Here is a 25,678-nt window from a genome sequence, read left to right as displayed (position 1 = left end):
CACAGGAGGGAGGGGGGGATGGAGGAGAGAAGGGAGGGGTCACATGCAACAGTGCCACGGTGAGTGTATGTGGAAGCACAGGAGGGAGGGGAGGATGGAGGAGAGAAGGGAGGGGTCACATGCAACAGTGCCACGGTGAGTGTATGTGGAAGCACAGGAGGGAGGGGAGGATGGAGGAGAGAAGGGAGGGGTCACATGCAACAGAGCCACGGTGAGTGTTGTCTCTCATAACAGACATAAAAGGCAGGGACAGAACAAAAGCTGAATATTGACTACTTCCTCCCTGCTGAAACCTTTTCATTCAGGCTTCTGTAACTCTACGTTACTGAAAAAAGGCAGTGCAAAATAGCTTGCTGCTTATATTGGCTAACAAAGTTTTGTTACTAAAATGTCAAACATAAAATGTGTACTTTACACCTTACACTATCACAGGCTGTTGAGTGGTTTGCAGCGTTTTTTGTATGGTTGTTTACATGTTGCATTGATTTTGTCAAAGCCGTTTGAGAATGCTAGGGCAGGGATTCATGTATCTGAAAACATGATTTGGCAACATAGGGTTATTCATGTCTGGGACTCCCGAGTGGCGCAGCGGTCTAAGGCACTGCATCTTAGTGCTTGAGGCGTCACTACAGACTTCCTGGTTTGAAACTAGGCTGTATCACAACTGGCCGTGATTGGGAGTCCCATAGGGACTATTTGCCCAGGGTCAACTGTGTTTGGCCGGTGTAGGCCGTCATTGTAAATAATAATTTGTTCTAAACTTACTTGCCCGGTTAAATGAAAACCTTCACCTCCCTTCACCGTGAGACACGTGACCCTGGACAACACCCTGTTATTCTCTACAAACGTCAAAGCAGTGATTCCGGCAGGTTCATGCTCTACAACATCCGTAGACTACGACCCTACCTCACACAGGAAGTGCCGCAGGTCCTAATCCAGGCATTTGTCCTCTCCCGTGTAGTCTACTGTAACTCTCTGTTGGCTGGGCTCCCTCCTTGTGCCATCAAATCCCTGTAACTTATCCAGAATGCTGCAGCCCGCCTGGTGTTCAACTTTCCCAAGTTCTCCCATGTCACCCTGCTCCTCAGCACACTCCACTGGCTTCCAGTCCAAGCTCGCATCCACTACAAGACCATGGTACTTGCCTACAGAGAACCAAGAGGATCTGCCCCTCCCTACCTTCAGGCTATGCTCAAACCCTACACCCAACCTGAGTACTCCATTTTTCCACCTCTAATTTATTTGCCCTTCCACCCCTACAGGAGGGCAACTCCCACTTAACACAGTCCAAGCTCTTCTCTGTCCTGGCACCCCAATGGTGGAACCAGCTTTCCCCTGAAGCTAGAACAGCTTTTTTCCCTGCACATTTTCAGAAAATATCTGAAACCCTACCTCTTCAAAGAGTATCTTAAATTATCCCAAAGCACCTCTCAGCACCCTGTCCTCACCCCCACAAAAACATGTTGTGAACTAACACTGGCACTTGACTCTTTTCCCTCTTACTAGCTCTGACTTTGCTACTTTATTGAAGAAAACGTACTATTACTGTGATATGTAGTTGTCCCACCTAGCTATCTTAAGATGACTGCACTAACTGTAAGTCGCTCTGGATATGAGCATTGGCTAAATGACAAAAATGTAAAATGTAAATGATGACAGAACCTCTTGTCAATAGCTATCATACAGGGGAATGTCAAACCAGTGGTAATTGTGCATTTGTATAGGGACATGGGGTACATATGTTTAATATGAATATAATAAGCCTCTGGATGTCAACAAAGCACTCTAGAAATATTGTAAATTAGATATAAATAGCCTAAACTTCCTGTAATTTACTGGATGGATGTAAGCTACTCAAACGGCTGATGTGTGTTATTGGACCAGAATGAATCTATTCAAAGCTTCCCAACCACGCCCTCTTAAAACAGCGAACCTCCTATGCATAATTTTTTTTAAAGTCCACCCACTTGGAGGCACGCTGGGAGAGCCATGGGATGCCTCGAGAAATGGAATCTCCCATTTGAGCTACAAGTATTGGCTAGTCTATTTTCCGACCACTGATCCGGATATTAGACAATAGTCTGCGCAAAATCTGGTTGGATACATATAGCCTACATCTGAGTCACTTTCCGTCGCTAGGCTACTCATAACCTAACGTAGCAGACGTAAAGGCTACTCGGAACAGCTCGAACAAGGGAGCGACTAAATGTGCCATTTGGCAAGTGTAGGCTATAGCACGTGCAGCTTAACTAGTACTAGCATTTGGAACTTAGTTAGGGAGTGTATGTTTTTTTATTACGCATATGAGCACTTGATGTTGGTGTGTAGACACTCACTGTATCTTCAATTCAGATTCAACTATAGTTGCATCACATTGGCTACTTTAGACAAGACACCATTACCTTCGTAAGGAAATAATCATCGTTTGAAATGCCATGCGTAATTGCATCCAAGCATCTAAACAGTTGTTATTTACGCTACATAACATGATTTTACTAAACATATAGGCGAATTCCAATATATTAAAAAGCAGCAAGAACTTAATCATGTCTTGAATAGATATTGCTTTGTAAATAATATTTCTATACATCTACAAAACACAGTTGATCAAGAAAGGCACACTCTCGACATAAACAAAATCCCTTCGTGCACCTCTCTCTTCTCTCTCTTGCATTCTCTAGCATACGTCTCACCCCAGCTCTCTTTGCTGTGGCTTATTCACTTCGGTGTGTCACCCACGAATTGCTACGACTCCATCTCCAGAAGGGGGAGGGGGGGCTTCTGGGTATATGCGTTTGTGACGAATCCCAGGGCTTCAAAGACGAAAACCAAGTCCAGCTCCCGGACAGCAGACACACCCGCAAGGACACTCCAAAACTGGGATGAACGATGGGTGCTGCCTTTAACGCGCGCACTGGAATCAAGACAAAATACCAGGAGCTATCCTGATTTTACGCTTTGTTAGACCTTCACTTCACCTGGCGCCTGTGTCGATCGAAGCCAGCGAAATTTGAGAATAACTTGATGACAAGGCTTCTACCATAAATGGGGATTTAAAAATATAGATTTTGAGAGCATCTCTTCAGAAACAGGGGGACCTTTGAATTTGGATCGACATACTGTTAAAAGCTACATGGACTGGATTTGTATTCATTTTACTCAATGGAACTTCGGAATAACGCAGTTTTGAATTGCAAGTCTTCTCAGACTTGTTAATTTCATCAAAATATCTGCATTCGGCTATACATCGGCTACACATTCTTGAAATAATAAGTACAACGAACTTATTTTAATCAAGCTTGTGGAATTGTTGATTGTCCCTCGAAAGCGTTTGAGCTTGGAACACGGAAGATACGCTTCAATGGAATTGTTAACTTTTTCAAGGTAAATATTAGTTGCATTTAATATATAGACACCTCAAAGTAACGCGTTATTGTTACTTTCATGTGCTATGTCAATATCATAGTGTTATATTCATCCAACATGAGACCTATGCTTCTCGTATCTTCCCTTGAGGCAATGGTGTTTTTAAGAATTTAACATTTGTGTTTGATAACATATTTAGTGAATTCATTTTGCAGCACCATGCTTTTAGGATAATTGTCGTTGATGACAGACTAGCAGCAAAGCCGAGGCGCTAGTCGGCAGTTTCAGGCAGGCAAGGGAGAGAGAAAATATCCGTCACTCATCACATCAACTTCTTCTAAACCCACTGGGCATTGCTCTTCTTTCCGTTCTGGTCCATCTCAATTCGATTACTATAAGCTGTACAACTTTGGAAATGGAGAATAGGGCCAGATGAATTCGCTCCGAGTAGCTTTTAGTGGTCCCGGTGTGGATTTAGTCAGCATCAACATGTCAAACAGACGCGCTCAGGGAATCACAGCGCGCCCAACTCCTAGCGCCCTCGCGGCGGCGGCGGGCTCTAGTAGGCTAGTCGCTGTCCAAGGTACCTATCCACTATCTCTGACAAACTGGATAGCAAAGTCACCACAACGAATATCTACTGTGATTTCATGGGTTTAACCAAACCCTGGTATTTGTGTTTTGATGAACTCAAAGGGACCTTCCGGGATACAAACATGGATTTAAAAAAAATATGTTTTCGGAGATGCCTTTGTTGTGCATATTGATTGTTTCTCTAGATTTCTGTTATTATCTGACTTGTTTGTCCATGCAAGGAATACCTCAGTGGCTATTTTTTCCCTTCTACCCGCGTTCCCTTGTCTCTGCGTTTGGAAGTAGCTGCACTTCGATAGACATGTAGCTCTCCATGTCGTGAAAAATGCATTCTTTCAGAACTCTACTCCACTTTTAAACTCCACATTTTCTTTGTTTACTCACATGTTCAATAGTCCTTACTTAGTAGCACATCATTTATTATAACATTTAGGCTATCCTATCCCTAAATGCAGAATCAAATAACTTGCTGATGTTTTAAGTTATTCAGCCTGTGTTGATTTTTGTGGCCATAATTTATAGCGACGTGGCTTGCAGTGAAAATGTGATACATTGTGATTCTACATGTTGGTAACGCAGTCATGCTCTCTCTGCTTTGTGGATCAGTAGTCACTGAACACTTTGGGGCGAGCGTGTGATGTGCAACTGAAGCGTATGTATCAATACAGTGTTTCCCCTAGTCCTAAATGGCTCGTATGGTTGGCATAAATAATACAACAAAATCCTCCCCTATAGGGAAATAGGATGGTTCTAATATTTTCACCTAACCGCTTCTGGTGAAACTGTCCCCCATTTCCACCCCTTGACTCAAGTGAACGTTAAATGTTTCTGGACCAAGTCTCCCTCCCTGTGTGTATGGCTAAATGTCTCCGGAACAAGTCTCCCTCCCTGTGTGTATGGCTAAATATCTCCGGACCAAGTCTCCCTCCCTGTGTGTAGGGCTAAATGAAGCGTTCAACAGCAGAGTGATCGAAAAGACAGAGGCGGGGAGAAGACTATTTGCAGGAGCTGAGAGAACTATTCGGTTCAGTTCGCCCGGTGCTTTGCTGAATGGAGGTATCTTTAAGAACAGAGCGAATGTGTGTGTGTGTGTGTGTATGTGTGTGTGCGTACGTGCGTGCGTGCGTGTGTGTTTGTGTGACATTAAATAGATCATAGGTTAAAGTGATTGAGACTGAGAATTGGCGTTACATTTAGAGACAGATGTCTGAAAATATTTGCGCATGGCTTTGGGGGTTAAGGATAAGAGTTAAGCAGGAAGTTCCGTCTTCTTACGGTAGGGGGGAGTCTACAGACACTCAATCCACTCCGCGGGGGAGACGGGACTAACAGAGCATTGCAGCGCCAGAAATGATTCCTGAGCACCGGGTGGGGGTTCTCACGGGATCTCCTCGGTGAAACCGAGCAAGTTATGTCGGTGTAAAGACCCGTGTAGCCTACCCCTGTTGCTCCCGTGTTTTAAATAGCAGTAAAGGTGTGAGATACATCAAGAGGTGAAGATCCAAGATGCATGAAAGGCCCTGTTGAACAAAGCATTAATATTTCATACACGTTCCTATTATTTTTCAGTTGTAACAATATGGAGTAAATCTTTGGGCTAGTAGTCTAGTAATGACACATCTTGATGCCTGTCCTTGCCTCACCATTCACCTCTACATTATATTAGGACTACCACACCACTTTCAAGGGATTCAGGTAAATCAGGTAGTGTCTGGTCAAAGGCCTGTAAGAGTAGGACTGGCCACACACACCCTGCAGCCACTGATATTAGCCTACTATGAGTCTTTTAGAAGACACAGTGATTTTTTTACCTTCATTTAACTAGGCAGGTAAGTTAAGAACAAATTCTTATTTTCAATGACAGCCTAGGAACAGTGGGTTAACTGCCTTGTTCAGGGGCAGAACGACAGATTTGTACCTTGTCAGCTCAGGGATTCGAACCGGCAACCTTTCAATTGCTAGTCCAACGCTCTAACCACTAAGCTACCCTTTCGCCCCAATCTTTGAGTAACGGACAGACCGGGCTGAGCAAGCACAGCACTCAGGCCCTTAGCATTAAATAAACCTGGTGTGTCTAAACCTCAGAGCCACCACACGCAACCTGAAATGGAAAACACACGGTGGGATACAGACAAGAGAGGGATGAAGAAACAGAGACATAGGGATTGAAATAGAGGAGAGACGGGAGGGGATGAAAGAGAAAGATAAAAGGTGGATTAAAGGCAAGCGAGAGAGCGAGGGACCATAGAGAGAGTGTTTATGATGGAGACAGACATTCTGCTCTCTTTGTCTGTCACACACACACACACACACACACACACACACACACACACACACACACACACACGCACACACACGCACACACACACCATGCTTTGGAGTAAGTACACAGCTATCAGTCACCCTTGAGCAGACTGAGCAAACACAAAAAAAGACATGCATCCACAACAGACACAAACACAGGCACATGCATGCACATCTACCAACACACACATTCTCCACTCTAATTGGTTGCCTGAGCAACATGGTATCATCAAAAGCACAGGCGCACGCAATTCACGCACACACAGACAAAGATAGACACCCTAGAGAGGATCACAAATCTCCCTCCTCTTTAATGTTGGTGGTAATGGTTTAATGACAGGACAGTGGAGAGTTCCATCGCCACAAGCATTGTACACTTGGAGGTTGCTGCCCAGATCATGCCTGTCCATTGGCTCGCCTAATTAGTGTCTACAATAGGGCCTAGGGTTGCTGGGTGATGAGGCCTTGCCAACATGCATTGTGAGGATGCAGGGCCAGGGAGGGGAACTCAGGGCGAGGGCAGGCAACAGCTACAAAGTCCACCCGTTACACTATGACACTGACCAACGAGGCTCACTAACTCTGACCATCAACACAACATCACACAGAGTGATGATATCCATCCTTTGAGACAGTCATGCTTGTTTGTGTTTTCGTGTTTGGGCCTGTTGTGTGAAGCAGTCGTAAGGTTTTCTCATTAAACATTTAGCCTTCTCTGATGCTAGCTCTCCATCACGCAAGGATAGAGTCTTCAGTTGGCACATCACTGGGCTTGTAGTGTGTTTTGGAGCAAAACATTCATATATATTGAAGCAATATGAGCTCAGAGGAAAAGTGAAGTAAGTTTGTTATAAACTGTATGCCAAGGAATGTTTTTGTTTTTTAATGGAGTGGATCTCACTTTCTCTTTCATGCTCTTCTACAGCTGATAAAACAGGCTCTGAACTGCATGGTAGTAAGACATGGTATTGAATTAGCAAGAGTTCTTTTGCCTGTTATTTTTATCCTGGGTGTTCAATGGGGGTGAGAAGGGAATGAGGTAGAAGAGAAACACCTTCACATCTCTTATAGGTGTGTGTGTGTGTGTGTGTGTGTGTGTGTGTGTGTGTAGGGAGAAACACCCTCACACCTTTCTGCTACTTCTGTCTGTCTGCATTTCTGGTGTGTTTTAATTACATTGGGAGTTGTTAAAGATCAAGGGGGTCTGGTAAGATAAAGGACGTGTGTGTATGTGTGTGTGTGTGCTTGTGTGGGTGTGGGTGTGTGTGTGTGCGTGTACCCATACTGAATGTGCATGTGTAATACTAATACTAATACTAATACTAATACTGTAATGTACTGTACACTTGAGCCATGCATCATTGTATCCCTACAATGCAATGTGATGCTTTGTTAGAAAATATTTTTTAGACTAAGTTATAGACTACTGGCAACAAGTTTGTGTGTCTGTTAAGGTTTGCTGTGAGTGTGAATCATTGTAATGTCAAATAAAGTCAAAGTAAAGTTGTAGCATGCACCAACAAGCAGGCATGTAAGCCAAAGTATAGGGTTTGAAGGAGAGAAATGACACAGAAATTAGAAACACAGAGACAGACACAGGCATGCTCCCTCTTTCTCTCCTTCTCTCCTTCTCTCTCGCTCTCTCTCTCTCTCTCTCTCTCTCTCTCTCTCTCTCACACACACACACACACACACACACACACACACACACACACACACACACACACACACACACACACACACACACACACACACACACACACACACACACACACACACACTGTACACAGATGCTCTGGCGTAGAACTCACAGATGGCTGTCTTTCTGCTTCCTCCACCGTTTTCTTTCAGGGGTTGTGACCTTCTGTTGGGGTAGAGAACAGCCCAGAATGTAACTTCTATTGGATGGGTTTTTTACATTCAGCTATCTGTATTTTAGCTTTCTATTTTAGCTTTATGTTGATGTGGACTGTTTAAGATTAAATTTGAATGCATTTTTTGATACAACTATTTCACAAATTGTGGTTTTACAGGATATGTGGCTACTGTGTCTATGTTAGAGGTACATTTCAATTTAAATTTCAATATACAGATTGCAATTCTGTTTGTTCATGTTGGTTGTTTTTTTTTCTGAAAAATAAATATTAATTCTTATTAGCTTACATTTTGTTTACAAAACCCAATGACAAAAGACAGGTTGTTGGATCCAATCATTTCTCCCCAGTCTGTCTGTATACTCCCTGATGAGAACAAGGCATGGTTGTGCTTTGATCTCAAGTCCCTTAGATCATCATCTGTATCAGATACCACATCTCAGTGAGTCTCCATTCAATCCCCTCTGATTCCTCTATGAGTTAGTTAGCCTAGTGTAAACAAAGGAACTCAGAGTTACCTCCATTCTCCACACTAATTGGTTGCCTGAGCAACATGGTATCATTAAAATCATTCAAATGCTGAAAGCTGTATCATTACAAAATGTCAAAATGCTGAAAGCTGTTGTACATAGGATCAAATAATCTGTTTTTATTTTTGAGTAGTGAGTAGGGTTGCAAAATTCCTAGAACCTTCAATAAACTCCCTGGTTTTCCCAACATCCTAGACGGAGGGAATTCCTTGAAGGTTTCTGGAATTTTTCAACCCCAAAAGTGAGTATTATTATAGGGTAAGGGTGTTTTAAGATAGTCCATATTGGAATTATAACACTGAATGGTAGCATTCAGAATCATACTTAATTCCACATGTTGCAACAGAAAAGAGAAGATAAGGATGTAGTAAGGTTTATTTGAGCTTGTACACATTCACAGCTGAAAGCTGAATTACAGTATACAGACAAAAGGAAACAAAAATAAGAATATTTTAAGGGGAAATAAAGAGTTGATATAGATAAAGTTGAATTAGCATAAATGTCTGATCGTGTGACATAGTATGTTATGATGTTCTATGTCTTAATATTGATAGGGTAAAATGGCGCCGGAAGAAAGTTTTTTTTTACGTGTTATCTGTAACTTATTTTGTACATAATGTTTCTGCCACCATATCTTATGGCAAAAAAAGAGCTTCTGGATATCAGGACAGCGATCACTCACCTTGGATTAGACAAATATTTTTTTTCTTCAACAAGCAGGACACAGGATGTACTTCAGACACCCGACAAGGCCAACATCCCTGTCATTGGCAAGGGAAAGAGACGCAGGTATAGAGGACACAGGGCGGGGTGCCTCGTAAGGATCCACAGACGACGAGTGGGAAAGCTGCCCTTACCATCAATATTACTTACCAACGTGCAATCACTGGACAATAAATTAGACGAGGTACAATCACGAATATCCTACCAGAAACTGTAACACCTTATGTTTCACGGAATCGTGGCTGAATGATGACATGGATATTCAGCTAGCGGGATATACGCTGCACCGGCAAGACAGAACAGCACACTCTGGTAAGACGAGGAGGGTAGAACTGTGCATATTTGTAAACAACAGCTGGTGCACGAAATCTAAGGAAGTCTCTAGATTTTTCTCGCCTGAAGTAGAGTATCTTATGATAAACTGTAGACCACACTATTTGCTGAGACAGTTTTCATCCATACTTTTTGTTAATTTACCACCACAGACGGGATGCTGGCACTAAGACACGCAGTCAGCTGTATAAGGGAATAAGCAAACAGGAAACCGCTCACCCAGAGGCGGCACTCCTAGTGGCCAGGGAGTTTAATGCATGGAAACTTAAATAATTTCTCCCTAATTTCTATCAACATGTTAAATGTGCAACAAGAGGGAAAAAAATTCTAGATCACCTGTACTCCACACACAGAGATGCATACAATGTTTTCCCTCGCCCTCCATTTGGTAAATCAGACCACAATTCTATCCTCCTGATTCCTGCTTACAAGAAAAAATTTAAGCAGGAAGCACCAGTGACTTGGTCTATAAAAAAGTGGTCAGAGAAGCAGATGCTAAACTACAGGAATGTTTTGTTAGCACAGACTGGAACATGATCCGGGATTCTTCCGATGGCATTGAGGAGTACATCACATCAGTCACTGGCTTTATCAGCAATTGCATCGAGGACGTTGTCCCCACAGTGACTGTATGTACATACCCCAACCAGAAGCCATGGATTACAGGCAATATTCGCACTGAGCTAAAGGGTAGAGCTGCCGCTTTCAAGGTGCAGGACTCTAACCTGGAATCTTATAATAAATCCCGCTATGGCCTCCGACGAACCATCAAACAGGCAAAGCACCAATACAGGGTTAAGATTGAATCATACTACACCGGCTCCAACACTCGTCTTATGTGGCAGGGCTTGCAAACTATTACAGACTTCAATGGGAAGCACAGCCGCGAGCTGCCCAGTGACACGAGCCTACCAGATGAGCTAAATCACTTCTATGCTCGCTTCGAGGCAAGCATCACTGAGGCATGCATGAGAGCATCAGCTGTTCCGGACGACTGTGTAATCATGCTCTCCGTAGCCGACGTGAATAAGACCAATAAACAGGTCAACATTCCCTTGGCCGCGGGGCAAGACGGATTACCAGGACGTGTGCTCCGGGCATGTGCTGATCAACAAGCAGGTGTCTTCACTGACATATTCAACATGTCCCTGATTGAATCTGTAATACCAACATGTTTCAAGCAGACCACCATCGTCCCTGTGCCCAAGAACACTAAGGCAATCTGCCTAAATGACGACAGACCAGTAGCACTCACGTCCGTAGCCATGAAGTGCTTTGAAAGGCTGGTAATGGCTCACATTAAAGCCATTATCCCAGAAACCCTAGACCCACTCCAATTTGCAAACAGATCCACAGATGATGCCATCTCTATTGCACTCCACACTACCCTTTCCCACTTGGACAAAAGGAACGCCTACTTGAGAATGCTATTCATTGACTACAGCTCAGCATTCAACACCATAGTACCCTCAAAGCTCATCACTAAGCTAAGGATTCTGGGACTAAACACCTCCCTCTGCAACTGGATCCTGGACTTCCTGACGGGCCGCCCCCAGGTGGTGAGCGAAGGTAGCAACACATCCGCCCCGCTGATCCTCAACACTGGAGCCCCTCAGGGGTGTGTGCTCAGTCTCCTCCTGTACTCCCTTTTCACCCACGACTGTATGGCCAGAAACAACTCCAACACCATCATTAAGTTTGCAGATGACACAACAGTGGTAGGCCTGATCACAGACAACGATGAGACAGTCTATAGGGAGGAGGTCAGAGACCAGGCCGGGTGTTGCCAGAATAACAACCTATCCTTCAATGTGATCAAGATCAAGGAGATGATTGTGGACTACAGGAAAAGGAGGACTGAGCATGCCCCCATTCTCATCGACAGGGCTGTAGTGGAGCAGGTTGAGTCCTTGGTATCCACATCACCAACAAACTAGAATTGTCCAAACACACCAAAACAGTCGTGAAGAGGGCACAACAAAGCCTATTCCCCCTCAGGAAACTAAAAAGATTTGTCATGGATCCTCAGATCCTCAAAATGTTCTACAGCTGCAACATCAAGAACATCCTGACTGGTTGCATCACTGCCTGGGACAGCAACTGCTCGGCCTCTGACCGCAAGGCACTACAGAGGGTACTGCGTATGGCCCAGTACTGTACTTCACTGGGGCTAAGCTGCCTGCCATCCAGGACCTCTACATCAGACGATGCCAGAGGGAGGCCCTAAAAATTGTCAAGGACCCCAGCCACCCCAGTCATAGACTGTTCTCTCTATTACCGCATGGCAAGCGGTATCGGAGCACAAAGTCTTGGACCAAAAGGCTTCTCAACTGTTTTTATCCCCAAGCCATAAGACTCCTGAACAGGTAATCAAATGGCTACCCGGACTATTTGCATTGTACCCCCCCAACCCCTCTTTTATGCTGTTGCTACTCTGTTTATCATATATGCATAGTCACTTTAACTTTACAGTACATTCATTTACATACTACCTCAATTAGCCCGACTAACCGGTGCCCCTGCACATTAGCTACCCAGACTATCTGCATTGTGTCCCACCCCCCACCACCCGCCAACCCCTCTTTGGTATTGTCTTTGACATTGTTCTCTGTAGATTTTCTATATTCTATTCTGAAAATGTATACCGTTTCAGTTTCAATGGACACAGTAGTTTATTGATCCACATAGTGTTTGTTTAGTTAATGTTGTCAGTAAGTAAGGTGCTGCTCTGCATGGTTTTACAGGCGACTGTTCAACGGGATGGGTATCATGCTGTGTAAATATGCTTAGAAAACCCAATGATAAAAGACAGGTTGTTGGAACCAATGATTTCTCCCCAGTCTGTCTGTATACTCCCTGATGAGAACAAGGCATGGTTGTGCTTTGATCTCAAGTCCCATAGATCATCATCTGTATCAGATACCACATCTCAGTGAGTCTCCATTCAATCCCCTCTGATTCCTCTATGAGTTAGTTAGCCTAGTGTAAACACAGGAACTCGTCAGAGTTACCTCTATTCTCCACACTAATTGGTTGCCTGAGCAACATGGTATCATTAAAATCATTAAATTCATTAATATGCTGAAAGCTGTATCATTAAAAAAAATTGCTGAAAGCTGTTGTGTATTGTTTGGAAGATGGCATGTAATCTACCTCACTTTGATAAAGTGGTGGATTAATTTGATAATGGACTTGAAAGTGAGTAGGGTTGCAAAATTCCTAGAACCTTCATTAAATTCCCTTTTTCTTCAGAAATCCCAGATGGAGGTTTCCCGGTATCAGGAGGGAATAACCAGGAAGTCCGGAGTCCTCCAACCAGGATTTCTGGGAAACCAGGGAATTTATTGAAAGTTCCAGGAATTTTGCAACCCTAAAAGTGAGTATTTTTATAGGCTACAGGTGTTTTAACCCTCCTGTTGTGTTCGTTTCATGTTCATTAGTTCCCGGTCTAAAATGACCACCCCATTATAGCTGATTATAAATCCATAATAATACATATATTATCACCTAATGTTGTGTTAGATCTTTTTATAAACTTAAGTTATTGTAAACATTACAAGTTTTGAACTTCTATTTCCTATTTATTGCCTGTAGGCCTCATTGACCTGAGTTCATACAACTCGTTTTTTGAGTAAATACTGTGCTATTCATAACAGACTACTTTGTGTCCAATTTTGACAAGGAGATTAGTTTTGAAACCATTTCAAATGTTTAAATAGTGTCAGGATTTTATGTCATCAACCCGGGATATGGCGTATCTCGTTGGGCCTGGCGTCATCCTGAAAACATTTTCAGCCGACAGCCGACCTCTCCTCTCAGGGGTGGATGAAAACCAGGACATATTCCCATTATTTGACCGAATGTAACAACAACCTCAGCAGGGCCCTCTTCCTCATCACTGGATTGTAACAACAACCTCAGCAGGGCCCTCTTCCTCATCACTGGAATGTTCTTCATCACTGTCTCTTGGTCTGGATCATATTCTGTGTTGTCTTCAACTTCTGACACTTCCTCCTCTAATGAATCTTCACTGTCAGTTTCCTGGCCTCTCTCCTCCTCACCAGTGTCATGATCAAAGATATGATCTAGAGCCTCACATACAGTATATCGTTTGGTCATCGTGCTGCCACAGAATTAATTATGAGCAAGGCTTCAAAAAAGCTTAATTTACCAGAGCTGCTAGAAAAGTTCTATATATTATTGAAACAATGTTGCGATTGTTTGTAAGAATGCCAACAGGTGCGGTTCCCATGGGGGAAAGATTCTATTGGGGAAAGGTTCCCGTGGGGGTTGCCATGGAAGCCAAGAAGGGGAGTGAGGTGTGTGTGTGTGTGTGTGTGTGTGTGTGTGTGTGTGTGTGTGTGTGTGTGTGTGTGCTAAACACACATGCATGTGGGAGTCTGGGAGAGGAAGTGTGTCCGTCTGATGAATGGGCATATGTCTGAACTCAATTTTATACACTAATTGTAGTCTCACTAATTCATTTCTAATGACCGGTCATTTTTGACCAGGAACACCACAGGTGTACAAAATTTAAATAAAACACCCCAAATTTAATGGAAATCACCTAAGTATATTTGGTGTGTTCAGATGCCCTGTGTGGACAAAGTCATGGAACCTTATGACAATCATATCAAATGAACTACATTTTCAGAGAGAAAACTTGTAAATCGGTTCAATTCGACTGGAACAATGCAGGAGGGTTAAGCTAGTCCATATTGGAATTATAACACTCAGTGGTAGCATTCAGAATCATACTTAATTCCACATGTTGCGACAGAAAAGAGAAGATAAGGATGTAGTAAGGTTTATTTGAGCTTGTACACATTCACAGCTGAAAGCTTAATTGCAGTATACAGACAAAAGGCAACAAAAATAAGAAGATTTTAAGTGGAAATAAAGAGTTGATATAGATAAAGTTGAATTAGCATAAATGTCTGATCGTGTGACATAGTATGTTATGATCTTCTACGTCTGAATACTGATGTAAATAAGGTATGTTAATAGGTTCTGTTTGTGCCACACAAAAAAAATGTTTTTGTTTTGTCATTTTGGGGTATTTTGTGTAGATTGATGAGGGAAATCATTTATTTAATCAACGTAATATAAAAAAAATGTGGATTAAAGTATAGGAGTCTGAATACTTTCTGAATGCACTGTATGTATATATATATATATATATATATATATATATATGTATATATATATATATTTCTTGACAGGGCTGTCCTGAGGGTTGGGTGCTGTTTTTGTATGTTGGGTGTCATTTGGGCATCATACACTCTACATTAGTGAGGGGCACTGACAGCCATATGTATTGTTTTTGACCTTATTCTCTGTAGATCTTCTATATTCTATCCTGAAAAAATATACAGTTTCAGTTTCAATGGACACAGTAGTTTATTGAACCCCAAAGTGGGAATCTGTTTGTTAATTTAATGTTGTCAATAAGTAAGGTGCTGCTCTGCATGGTTTTACAGACGACTGTTCTACGAGATGGGTATCATGCTGTGTAAATGTGCTGTGCTTAGAAAAATCAGATGCTTAGCTGCTATTGTTGCGTCTGGTCTGTATAATCTGGAGTTTGCACCATTCGATGATCACAGCAGTGGTTTTCTTTTCATTCCTCATGTGTTTATGCAAGTTTATGCAGGCAACACTGAAAGTCTTGCAGTAATCTCCTATAATCATAGACCCATGCATCTCCCATCCCCACTCTCCTATTCTAGATTTTCCGAACAGATGTTAGCTAGCGCTCAGCTGCGGAAGGATTGTCATTATCATAAAATAAGGAATAAAAAGCAGTCCCAACCAAACGGCCGTATCGGGTCCAGAGTACATCTGTTAGTCATTTGTCTTCCAATAGTTAATATGTTTACTACATACTGCGTTTGTCTTCCACTAGTTAATATGTTTACTACATACTGCGTTTGTCTTCCACTAGTTAATATGTTTACTACATACTGCGTTTGTCTTCCACTAGTTAATATGTTTACTACATACTGCGTTTGTCTTCCACTAGTTAATATGTTTACTACATACTGCGTTTGTCTTCCATTAGTTAATATGTTTACTACATACTGCGTTTGTCTTCCACTAGTTAATATGTTTACTACATACTGCGTTTGTCTTCCACTAGTTAATATGTTTACTACATACTGCGTTTGTCTTCCACTAGTTAATATGTTTACTACATACTGCGTTTGTCTTCCACTAGTTAATATGTTTACTACATACTGCGTTTGTCTTCCACTAGTTAATATGTTTACTACATACTGCGTTTGTCTTCCACTAGTTAATATGTTTACTACATACTGCGTTTGTCTTCCACTAGTTAATATGTTTACTACATACTGCGTTTGTGCGACAACATCTGGTTCAGAAGTGCTGACTGTCCAGTCTGCCATAGTCAGCTACTGTAGAAGAGTTCTTGTGAAATGAAGCATGTTTGTCTGTGACCTCAAACGTTCCGTTCCATTTAGTCCAACATGTTTCTTTTGTTTTAGACGACGCTAGCTACAGCTGAGAGTGTGGACTGTAGACTGTGGGTGTAGGCCTACTGGGCATGTTGTGTAGTTTGGTTGCTCTTCAGTGTCCCTATATAGTGAATAGGGTTGTGTGGCATTTAGGACATTGTCTTTGTGTGTTTGGTAAATCATTAGAAATGTAGTGTCTCCTTTCCTCCTCTCCCCTCCTCTCCCCTCCTCTCTTCTCCCCTCCTCTCCCCCCTTCCCTCCGTGCCCCTCTCTGTGTCTCTGTGGAGGACAGTGTTGATGGATGGGCTGGGTCAGTGTGGAGTGTTTGACAGTGATAGCCTCGGTCACTGCTCAGACAGTGTGCTTGTCCCTCTTATCTTTCCCTCCCTCTCTATCTCCCTAACTTTCCTCAGACCCTCTCTGGATTATTGCCAGTGGTCTGAGGATACTGAGGCTGAGTATTCCTCTGTGGGATGATTGGATCATGTGGATATAGGGGGTAGTGGGAGTGATGGCTGCAGATGGGCGTAAGTAAAGAAGTAGATGTGGAGGGATGGAAAGAGGGATGGGCGAGTGAGAGGGATGGAGGGAGAGGGACGTGGGCAGACTGATAGTGTCACTGGATTATCTGCACAGCCATGTGGTGTACAGAGTCAATAACTGGTCTGTTATCCACACAAAAAACGAAATTGAAGGTTATTTGCATACGCTCCTGATGCATATTTTCGGTTTTCTGTCATCTATTGCGTTCAGTATTTGTGTTTTGGGAAAGGCATTGCGTCCCATGCTGCTACGACAACCTTGCTATTCTATTACATGACTGGAGTAATAGAGGGTAGAACTGGAAGGTTTGAAGGAAGAACAGCTAGTCCTGTACATGGTGTTGTTTAGTGGCAGTGGGGTCAGGGTGTGGTGATGCAGAGTGGTAAAGGTCTCTGTCTGGCAGTGGGAATGCACACACACACACACCCACACACACACACACACACACACTCACAAATACACACACACACACACACACACGAACATACACAGACACACACAAACACATACAGTGGGCATCCTCTCACCAGGCTTGTCAAGGCAGTGTAATCAGCCATATTCACCATGGAGCTCTGCCAGGGCCAGAGCTGGCACCACAAATACACCCCAGAGCTAGGTGTGTGTGTGTTAGTGCTACCACCCCCTCCACAGACACTTACACAATTACTCCGCAGCCCATCCCTTATCATTCCCACATGACCATCCAGCTCCCTGGGGTTGTATGGAATAAGAGACAGAGGTACATTGCCGCTGGATACAAATGGAAGATGTATTTTATTTTGGTACATATGGATGAAGCCAGGAAGATCTCTATTCCATTCCTAGTGCAGGAAGATGCACATTGTATTTCAGTATATATGAGTAGATGTGCATAGCCTTTGGGTACATATGGAATCAGGGATATCAGAAGCATATTACTCAAAGGGCCTGTATAGCCATACAGAATCTATGGTCTAACCCTTGGGGAGAGAGGACTGTGATGAAGCTTTAGTAATAGTTGTTAACTTGGGTAATTGTGCCCCAAAGCCATGTCATGGTTTTTTGAGTTTGCTGATGAGAAATATCACACTAAATCCTTCTGGCATGGTAAAAGAGAGACAGGGGGATGGAGTGAGAGGGATAGAAAAAGACAGAGAGGGAAATGGGGAGGGAATGGGAGAGGGAGGGAGAGAAAGAGAGAGGGGAGAGAGGGAGAGGGAAATGGAGAGGGAATGGGAGAGAGAGGGATAGAAGGAGAGGGAGGGAGAGAAAGAGAGAGGGGAGAGAAGGAGAGGGAAATGGAGAGGGAATGGGAGAGAGAGGGAGAGAAGGAGAGGGAGGGAGAGAAAGAGAGAGGGGGAGAGAGGGAGAGGGAAATGGAGAGGGAATGGGAGAGAGAGGAAGAGAAGGAAAGGGAGGGAGAGAAAGAGAGAGGGGGAGAGAGGGAAAGGGAAATGGAGAGAGAGAAAGAGAGGGAGAGAAGGAGATGGAGAGGGAGAAAGATGGAGAAAGAGAGGGAAATGGAGAGGGAATGGGAGAGAAAGAAAGGGAGAGAAGAAGAGGGAGAGAGAGAAAGAGAGGGAAAGGAAATCTAGGCAATTGGTTGTCCAGAGCTCATGTTCTAAGCCTTAAAAGAGAAGGACAGAGGAAGAGGACAGAAGATGAGGTAGGCTATGTTCTCTATTTACTCTCCTATCACACGCACGCACACATGCGCGCACACACGCACACGCATGCACGCACACGCAAATGCAGACACACTGTGAGTTATTTTAGTTAAGGGCTCATTTATTTGCTTGTGTGTGTGTGAGCCGTTTGCAATCGTTAGGCTGCAGGTGACAGTCGTAAATATTCTGCCATTGATTTGTAGTATACTGTACATGGATGTCAGGCCCTCCCTGGGATCCCCGGACTAAAATAAGCTTTGTTTGGCAGCTCAGCACTTGTAAATCTGCCTGTGACATTTTGATAGCGGGCGACACACCGGGGGGAGAGAAAATATAATTAGGGGAGGGCAGGATTAAAATCTGTCACTCAAAGACCCCATTATCGACACAATGAGCATGAGGCGCTCCAGGAAGACGCAGCTGTTGGCGGGAGACAGACCGACAGAGCCATCAGCAAGTTAAACGACAGGAAAATAAAAAAAGAGAAGGATGGAGTTTAATGGGGAAGAGAAGGTGTGAACTTGAGGGGGTGTGGTCTTGTCAGTCAGGGTAGTCGTGGGTAAACAGAAAGTGGTAAATATTTCAGCCTTCATGGCAGAGTGTGGTTAGCTGGTCCCGTCTGAATGGTGATGAAGGAAGAGGAGGAGAGAAAGAGACCGCCTCAGTAGAGCCCTTCAGTCCTGGACTGGGAACCTCTACTGCCTGCCTGCCTGCATGCATGCCCACACACACACAAACACGCACACACGCACACACAAAATCGCAGACCTGTGGCGCCCCAGCTGAGTGGAGAGTCCCATAGGACAGGGCTGCTCTGTGTGTCCTCATTGTGCCCTCTATTCCCAGGCCTCTTGTCTCTCTGGCCTCGGTCTCTATTCCCAGGCCTCTGGTCTCTCTAGTCTCTGTCTCTTTTCCCAGACCTTTGGTCTCTCTGGGATCGGTCTCTATTCCCAGGCCTCTGGTCTCTCTAGTCTCTGACTCTTTTCCCAGACCTTTGGTCTCTCTGGGATCGGTCTCTATTCCCAGGCCTCTGGTCTCCCTGGCCTCCGTCTCTATTCCCAGGCTTCTGGTCTCTCTAGTCTCTGTCTCTTTTCCCAGGCCTCTGGTCTCTCTGGGCTCGGTCTATATTCCCAGGCCTCTGGTCTCTCTAACTTTCTAATACTCTAGTGTCCCTAAGGGGCCCATGATAAAGCTTACCCATCAGCCTATTACTCATTCTCAAAGCCCCATCATTCTAGCCATCATATTTAAAAGCCTGGTTAGTCATCACACTCAAGGCCCAGTCATCTCTGGATCTTTTACTGACTTCCATTTGTCTTCATCACTCGCTTATGTAACTTTACATCAGGGGTAGGCAACTAGATTCAGCCGCAGGTGTCACATGGCATGATGCTGGAGAGACGAAGCAGGTACTGGGAGTAAAACATTAAATAAATAACGGACATGGAACGAGACAGGAACAGCGTTAGCAAACAGGTAACACAAACAAAAGCCAATCAATGCAGAAGAGGGGAGCAGATGTGACAGTACCCCACCCCCCCCCCCCCCCCCCCCTCTAGCCGGCGTCCCACCTGGGCGAACCGGCCGAGACATGGGCGTTGGGCAAGCCGGTTGGAGCGTGGAAGCCCAACAAACTGGCAGGAGTGTGAGAGCCTGGCGAGCTGGCTGAGGCATGGAAGCCTGACGATTCGGCTGAGGCAAGACGCCTGTCGAATCCGCTGCAGAGAGGGATGCCGAAGATCTGGTGGAGTGTGACGTGGGATGGGAAGCCGCCGAGCCAACCGAGGCAAGGAAACCTCTCAAGCCAGCCAGGGCGTGAAAGCCCGACGGGCTTGCTTAGGCACCTCCAGTTCCATCGGCAGCGGAATCCACCCCGACGTCAGCAAAAAAAACAACAAAACATAAACTCCTGGCCCGGCTGGGCCAACAAGAACTGATGATCCTGCTGAGGTGCAGAGAGGGATGCCGAAGATCTGGTGGAGTGTGACGTGGGATGGGAAGCCGCCGAGCCAACCGAGGCAAGGAAACCTCTCAAGCCAGCTAGGGCGTGGAAGCCCGATGAGCTGGCTAAGCAGCCCCCGGTTCCATCGGTGGCGACCCAGAGCCGATGCCACCATACCAACCGGAACGCCAGTACTCCCCGATGCTTCGTGTGATGGCTTCTGCATTCTGTCAAATGGAATGATGCTGGAGAGACGAAGCAGGTACGGGGAGTGAAACATTAAATAAATAACTGACATGGAACGAGACAGGAACATCGTCAGCAAACAGGTAACACAAACAATAAACAATTAATGCAGCAGCGGGGAACAGTGCTGGGGAACTGACAAATATAGGGGAGGAAATAAACAGATGAGTGAGTCCAGGTGAGTCCAATATTGCTGATGCGCTTGACAAGGAAAGGCAGGATGATAGGAGTTTGTGATGCAGGCCAGCCTGGCACCCACAAGTGCCAGGAGGGGGGAAGTGTCACGCCCTGACCATAGTTTACTTTGTATTTTCTATGTTTTGATTGGTCAGGGTGTGATCTGGGTGGGCATTCTATGTTTCATGTCTTGTTCGTCTATTTCTATGTTCAGCCTGATATGGTTCTCAGTCAGAGGCAGGTGTTCATCATTGTCTCTGATTGGGAACCATATTTAGGTAGCCTGGGGTTCACTGTGTGTTTGTGGGTGATTGTTCCTGTCTATGTGTTTTCACCAGATAGGCTGTTTAGGTTTTTGTTACGTTTATTGTTTTTGTACTGATTCGTGTTTTACGTTTTTTCATTAAACATGAATCGCAATCGACACGCTGCATTTTGGTCCGACTCTCCTTCTCATAAAGAAAACCGTTACAGAATCACCCACCACCAACGGACCAAGCAGCGTGTCAACAGGCAGGAGCAGCGCGAGGAGACGCGCAATAAGGACTTCTGGACATGGGAGGAAATCCTCGACGGGAGAGGACCCTGGGCTAAACCAGGGGAGTGTAGCCGCCCAAAGGTGCAGCAGGAGAAGCAGGAGCAGCTGCAGTGGGAGAGGCTGCACCACCTGGAGAAATGGACATGGGAGGAAGAACTGGACGGTAAAGGACCCTGGGCTCAGCCTGGAGAATATCGCCGCCCCAAGGAGGAACTGGAGGCGGCGAAAGCTGAGAGGCGCAGATATGAGGAGGCAGCACGACGTAGCGGATGGAAGCCTGAGAGGCAGCCCCAAAAATTTCTTGGGGGGGGGCTAACAGGGAGTATGGCTACGCCAGGTAGGAGACCTGGGCAGACTCCCTGTGCTTACCGGGGGGCTAGAGAGACCGGACAGGCACCGTGTTATGCAGTGGTGCGCACGGTGTCTCCAGTGCGGGTGCATAGCCCGGTGCGGTATATTCCAGCTCCGCGTGTCTGCCGGGCTAGATTGAGCGTCGAGCCTAATGCCATGAAGCCGGCTCTACGCAGCTGGTCCCCAGTGCGTCTCCTTGGGCCGGTTTACATGGCACCAGCCTTGCGCTCGGTTTCTCCGGTTCGCCTGCATAGTCCAGTGCGGGCTATTCCACCTCGCCGCACTGGCAGGGCGACCGTGAGCATTCAACCAGGTAAGGTTGGGCAGGCTCGGTGCTCAAGAGCTCCAGTGCGCCTGCACGGTCCGGTTTTTCCAGTACCACCTCCACACCCCAGCCCTCCGGTAGCAGCTCCCCGCACCAGGCTTCCTGTGCGTGTCCTCGGCCCAGTACCACCAGTGCCAGCACCACGCATCAGGCCTACAGTGCGCCTCGCCTGTCCAGCGCTGCCAGAGCCTCCCTTCTCTTCAGCGCTGTCGGAGTCTCCCGCCTGTTTAGCGCTGTTAGAGCCTGCCTTCTCTACAGCGCTGCCGGAGTCTCCCGCCTGTTCAGAACTGCCAGTTAGCATAGAGCTGCCAGTTAGTATAGAGCTGCCAGTTAGCATAGAGCTGCCAGTTAGCTTAGAGCTGCCAGTCTGCAAGGAGCTGCCAGTCTGCAAGGAGCTGCCAGTCTGCATAGAGCTGCCAGTCTGCATGGAGCTGCCAGTCTGCAAGGAGCCGCCAGAGCTGCCAGTCTGCAGGATGCCGCCAAAGCTGCCAGTCTGCAAGGAGCCGCCAGAGCTGCCAGTCTGCAAGGAGCCGCCAGAGCTGCCAGTTAGCATGGAGCAGCCAGGGCCGCCAGTCAGCATGGAGCAGCCAGGGCCGCCAGTCAGCATGGAGCAGCCAGGGCCGCCAGTCAGCATGGAGCAGCCAGTCAGCATGGAGCAGCCAGTCAGCATGGAGCAGCCAGAGCAGCCAGTCAGCATGGAGCAGCCAGAGCTGCCAGTCAGCATGGAGCAGCCAGTCAGCATGGAGCAGCCAGAGCTACCAGTCATCAGGGAGCAGCCAGAGCAGTCTGCCAGCATGGAGCAGCCAGAGCTGTCAGTCAGCATGGAGCAGCCAGAGCAGCCAGTCTGTGTCGACCAGTCTCTTCCAGATCTGCCAGTCGTCCAGACTCTTCCAGATCTGCCAGTCGTCCAGACTCTTCCAGATCTGCCAGTCGACCAGACTCTTCCAGATCTGCCCGTCGTCCAGACTCTTCCAGATCTGCCAGTCGACCAGACTCTTCCAGATCTGCCAGTCGACCAGACTCTTCCAGATCTGCCAGTCGACCAGACTCTTCCAGATCTGCCAGTCGACCAGACTCTTCCAGATCTGCCAGTCGACCAGACTCTTCCAGATCTGCCAGTCGACCAGACTCTTCCAGATCTGCCAGTCGACCAGACTCTTCCAGATCTGCCAGTCGACCAGACTCTCTCAGATCTGCCAGTCGTCCAGATTCTCTCAGATCTGCCAGTCGTCCAGATTCTCTCAGATCTGCCAGTCGTCCAGATTCTCCCAGATCTGCCAGTCGTCCAGATTCTCCCAGATCTGCCAGTCGTCCAGATTCTCCCAGATCTGCCAGTCGTCCAGATTCTCCCAGATCTGCCAGTCGTCCAGATTCTCCCAGATCTGCCAGTCGTCCAGATTCTCCCAGATCTGCCAGTCGTCCAGATTCTCCCAGATCTGCCAGTCGTCCAGATTCTCCCAGATCCGCCAGTCAGCCAGGATCTTCCAGAACCGCCAGCCAGCCAGGATCTGCCGGATCTAACCACCTGCCTGAGCTTCTTCTCAGTGCTGAGCTTCTTCTCAGTGCTGAGCTTCCTCTCAGGGCTGAGCTACCCATCTGTCCCGAGTTACCTCTGTCCCGAGCTGTCCCTCTGTCCCATGTTATCATTGTGGTGGGTAACCTATTTAGGGACGTTTAGGAGGGGGATTAAAACTGTCATGGAGTGGGGTCCACGTCCAGCGCCAGAGCCGCCACCGCGGACAGATGCCCACCCAGACCCTCCCCTATAGGTTCAGGTTTTGCGGCCGGAGTCCGCACCTTGGGGGGGGGGTACTGTCACGCCCTGACCATAGTTTACTTTGTATTTTCTATGTTTTGATTGGTCAGGGTGTGATCTGGGTGGGCATTCTATGTTTCATGTCTTGTTCGTCTATTTCTATGTTCAGCCTGATATGGTTCTCAGTCAGAGGCAGGTGTTCATCATTGTCTCTGATTGGGAACCATATTTAGGTAGCCTGGGGTTCACTGTGTGTTTGTGGGTGATTGTTCCTGTCTATGTGTTTTCACCAGATAGGCTGTTTAGGTTTTTGTTACGTTTATTGTTTTTGTACTGATTCGTGTTTTACGTTTTTTCATTAAACATGAATCGCAATCGACACGCTGCATTTTGGTCCGACTCTCCTTCTCATAAAGAAAACCGTTACAGGAAGAGCGGGAGCAGATGTGACAGCAGGATGTTCTGGGGGCTGGAACAACTAAAATCATTTGTACACTGCAAAGGATCACAATTATGCCCAAAAAGAAATTGAATTTGAAAATAACAATTGTTTCATTCCTTGATTGCATTGAAACACGATCACATATGTCTCTCTTTTTATTTGTGGGAATAATTGAGAACAGTTTTCCTAAATAAATATATTTTAAGCTGAATTGCTGTTGATTTTTTTAAATATTACAAAAATTCACATATATATATATACAGTACCAGTAAAACGTTTGGACACACCTACTCATTCTAGGGTTTTTCTTTATTTGTACTATTTTCTACATTGTAGAATAAACTATTTGAGATTCTTCAAAGTAGCCACCCTTTGTCTTGATGACAGCTTTGCACACTCTTTGTATTCTCTCAACCAGGTTCATGAGATAGTCACCTGGAATGCACATAAATTAAAAGGTGTGCCTTGTTAAAAGTTAATTTGTGGAATTTCTTTCCTTAATGCGTTTGAGCCAATCAGTTGTGTTGTCACAAGGTAGTGTGGGAAACAGAAGATAGCCCTATTTGGTAAAAGACCAAGTCTATATAATGGCAAGAACAGCTCAAATAAGCAAAGAGAAATGACAGTCCATCATTATTTTATGACATGAAGGTCAGTCAATCTTTGTCAACTTTGAAGGTTTCTTAAAGTGCAGTCGCAAAAACCATCAAGTGCTATGATGAAACTGGCTCTCATGAGGACCGCCACAGGAAAGGAAGACCCAGAGTTACCTTTGATGCAAAGGATAAGTTCACTAGAGTTAACTGCACGTCAGATCACAGAGGTCAAGTAACAGACACATCTGAGTTTCAACTTTTCAGAGGAGACTGAGTGAATCAGACCTTCATGGTTGAATCGGTGCAAAGAAACAACTAGTAAAGAACAACTGCAATAAGAAGTGACTTGCTTGGGCCAAGAAACACGAGCAATGGACATTAGACTGGTGGGAATCTGTCCTTTGGTCTGACAAATCCAAATTTGAGATTTGTGGTTCCAACCGCCGTGTCTGTGAGATGCAGAATAGTTGAACGGATGATCTCTGCATGTGTGGTTCCCACCGTGAAGCATGGAGGAGGAGGTGTGATGGTGCTTTGCTGGTGACACTGTATGTAATTTAACCAGCATGGCTACCACAACCTTCTGCAGCGATACGCAATCCTTTCTGGTTTGCACTTAGTGGGACAATCATTTTTTTCCCAAAAGGACAATGACCCAGCACACCTCCAGGCTGTATAAGGGCTGTATGACCAAGAAGAAGAGTGATGGAGTGCTACATCAATCAATTAATCAATCAATCAATCAAATGTCTTTATAAAGCCCTGGCCTCCACAATCACCCGACCTCAACCCAAATGAGATGGTTTGGGATGAGTTGGACCGCAGAGTGAAGGAAAAGAAGACAACAAGTGTTCAGCATGTGGGAACTCCTTCAAGACTGTTGGAAAAGAATTCCAGGTGAAGCTGGTTGAGAGAA

General features: G+C 45.5%; 1 protein-coding gene across 15 annotated transcripts in view; it reads left to right on the top strand.

The window, feature by feature from the left end:
* The first annotated feature begins 1,985 nt into the window (after positions 1-1,985).
* Positions 1,986-25,678, top strand: part of LOC110503762 (adhesion G protein-coupled receptor B1) — a 111,076-nt gene continuing 87,383 nt past the window's right edge. For 13 of the 15 annotated variants that reach the window (XM_090230694.1, XM_036970575.2, XM_090230687.1 and 10 more), the window contains exons 1-2: positions 1,986-3,384; positions 12,977-13,100. The gene's annotated coding sequence lies outside the window, so the exon portion shown is untranslated. The remainder of the gene's footprint in view (positions 3,385-12,976; positions 13,101-25,678) is intronic. The other 2 variants (XM_090230688.1, XM_036970569.2) reach the window with 1 other exon arrangement.

Source organism: Oncorhynchus mykiss, chromosome 3 (genome assembly GCF_057628025.1).
Source record: "Oncorhynchus mykiss isolate SJ-2025 chromosome 3, ASM5762802v1, whole genome shotgun sequence".
NCBI lineage: Eukaryota > Metazoa > Chordata > Actinopteri > Salmoniformes > Salmonidae > Oncorhynchus > Oncorhynchus mykiss.
Note: the sequence above shows the minus strand (reverse complement) of the source record. Positions and strands in the feature narration are given on the sequence as shown.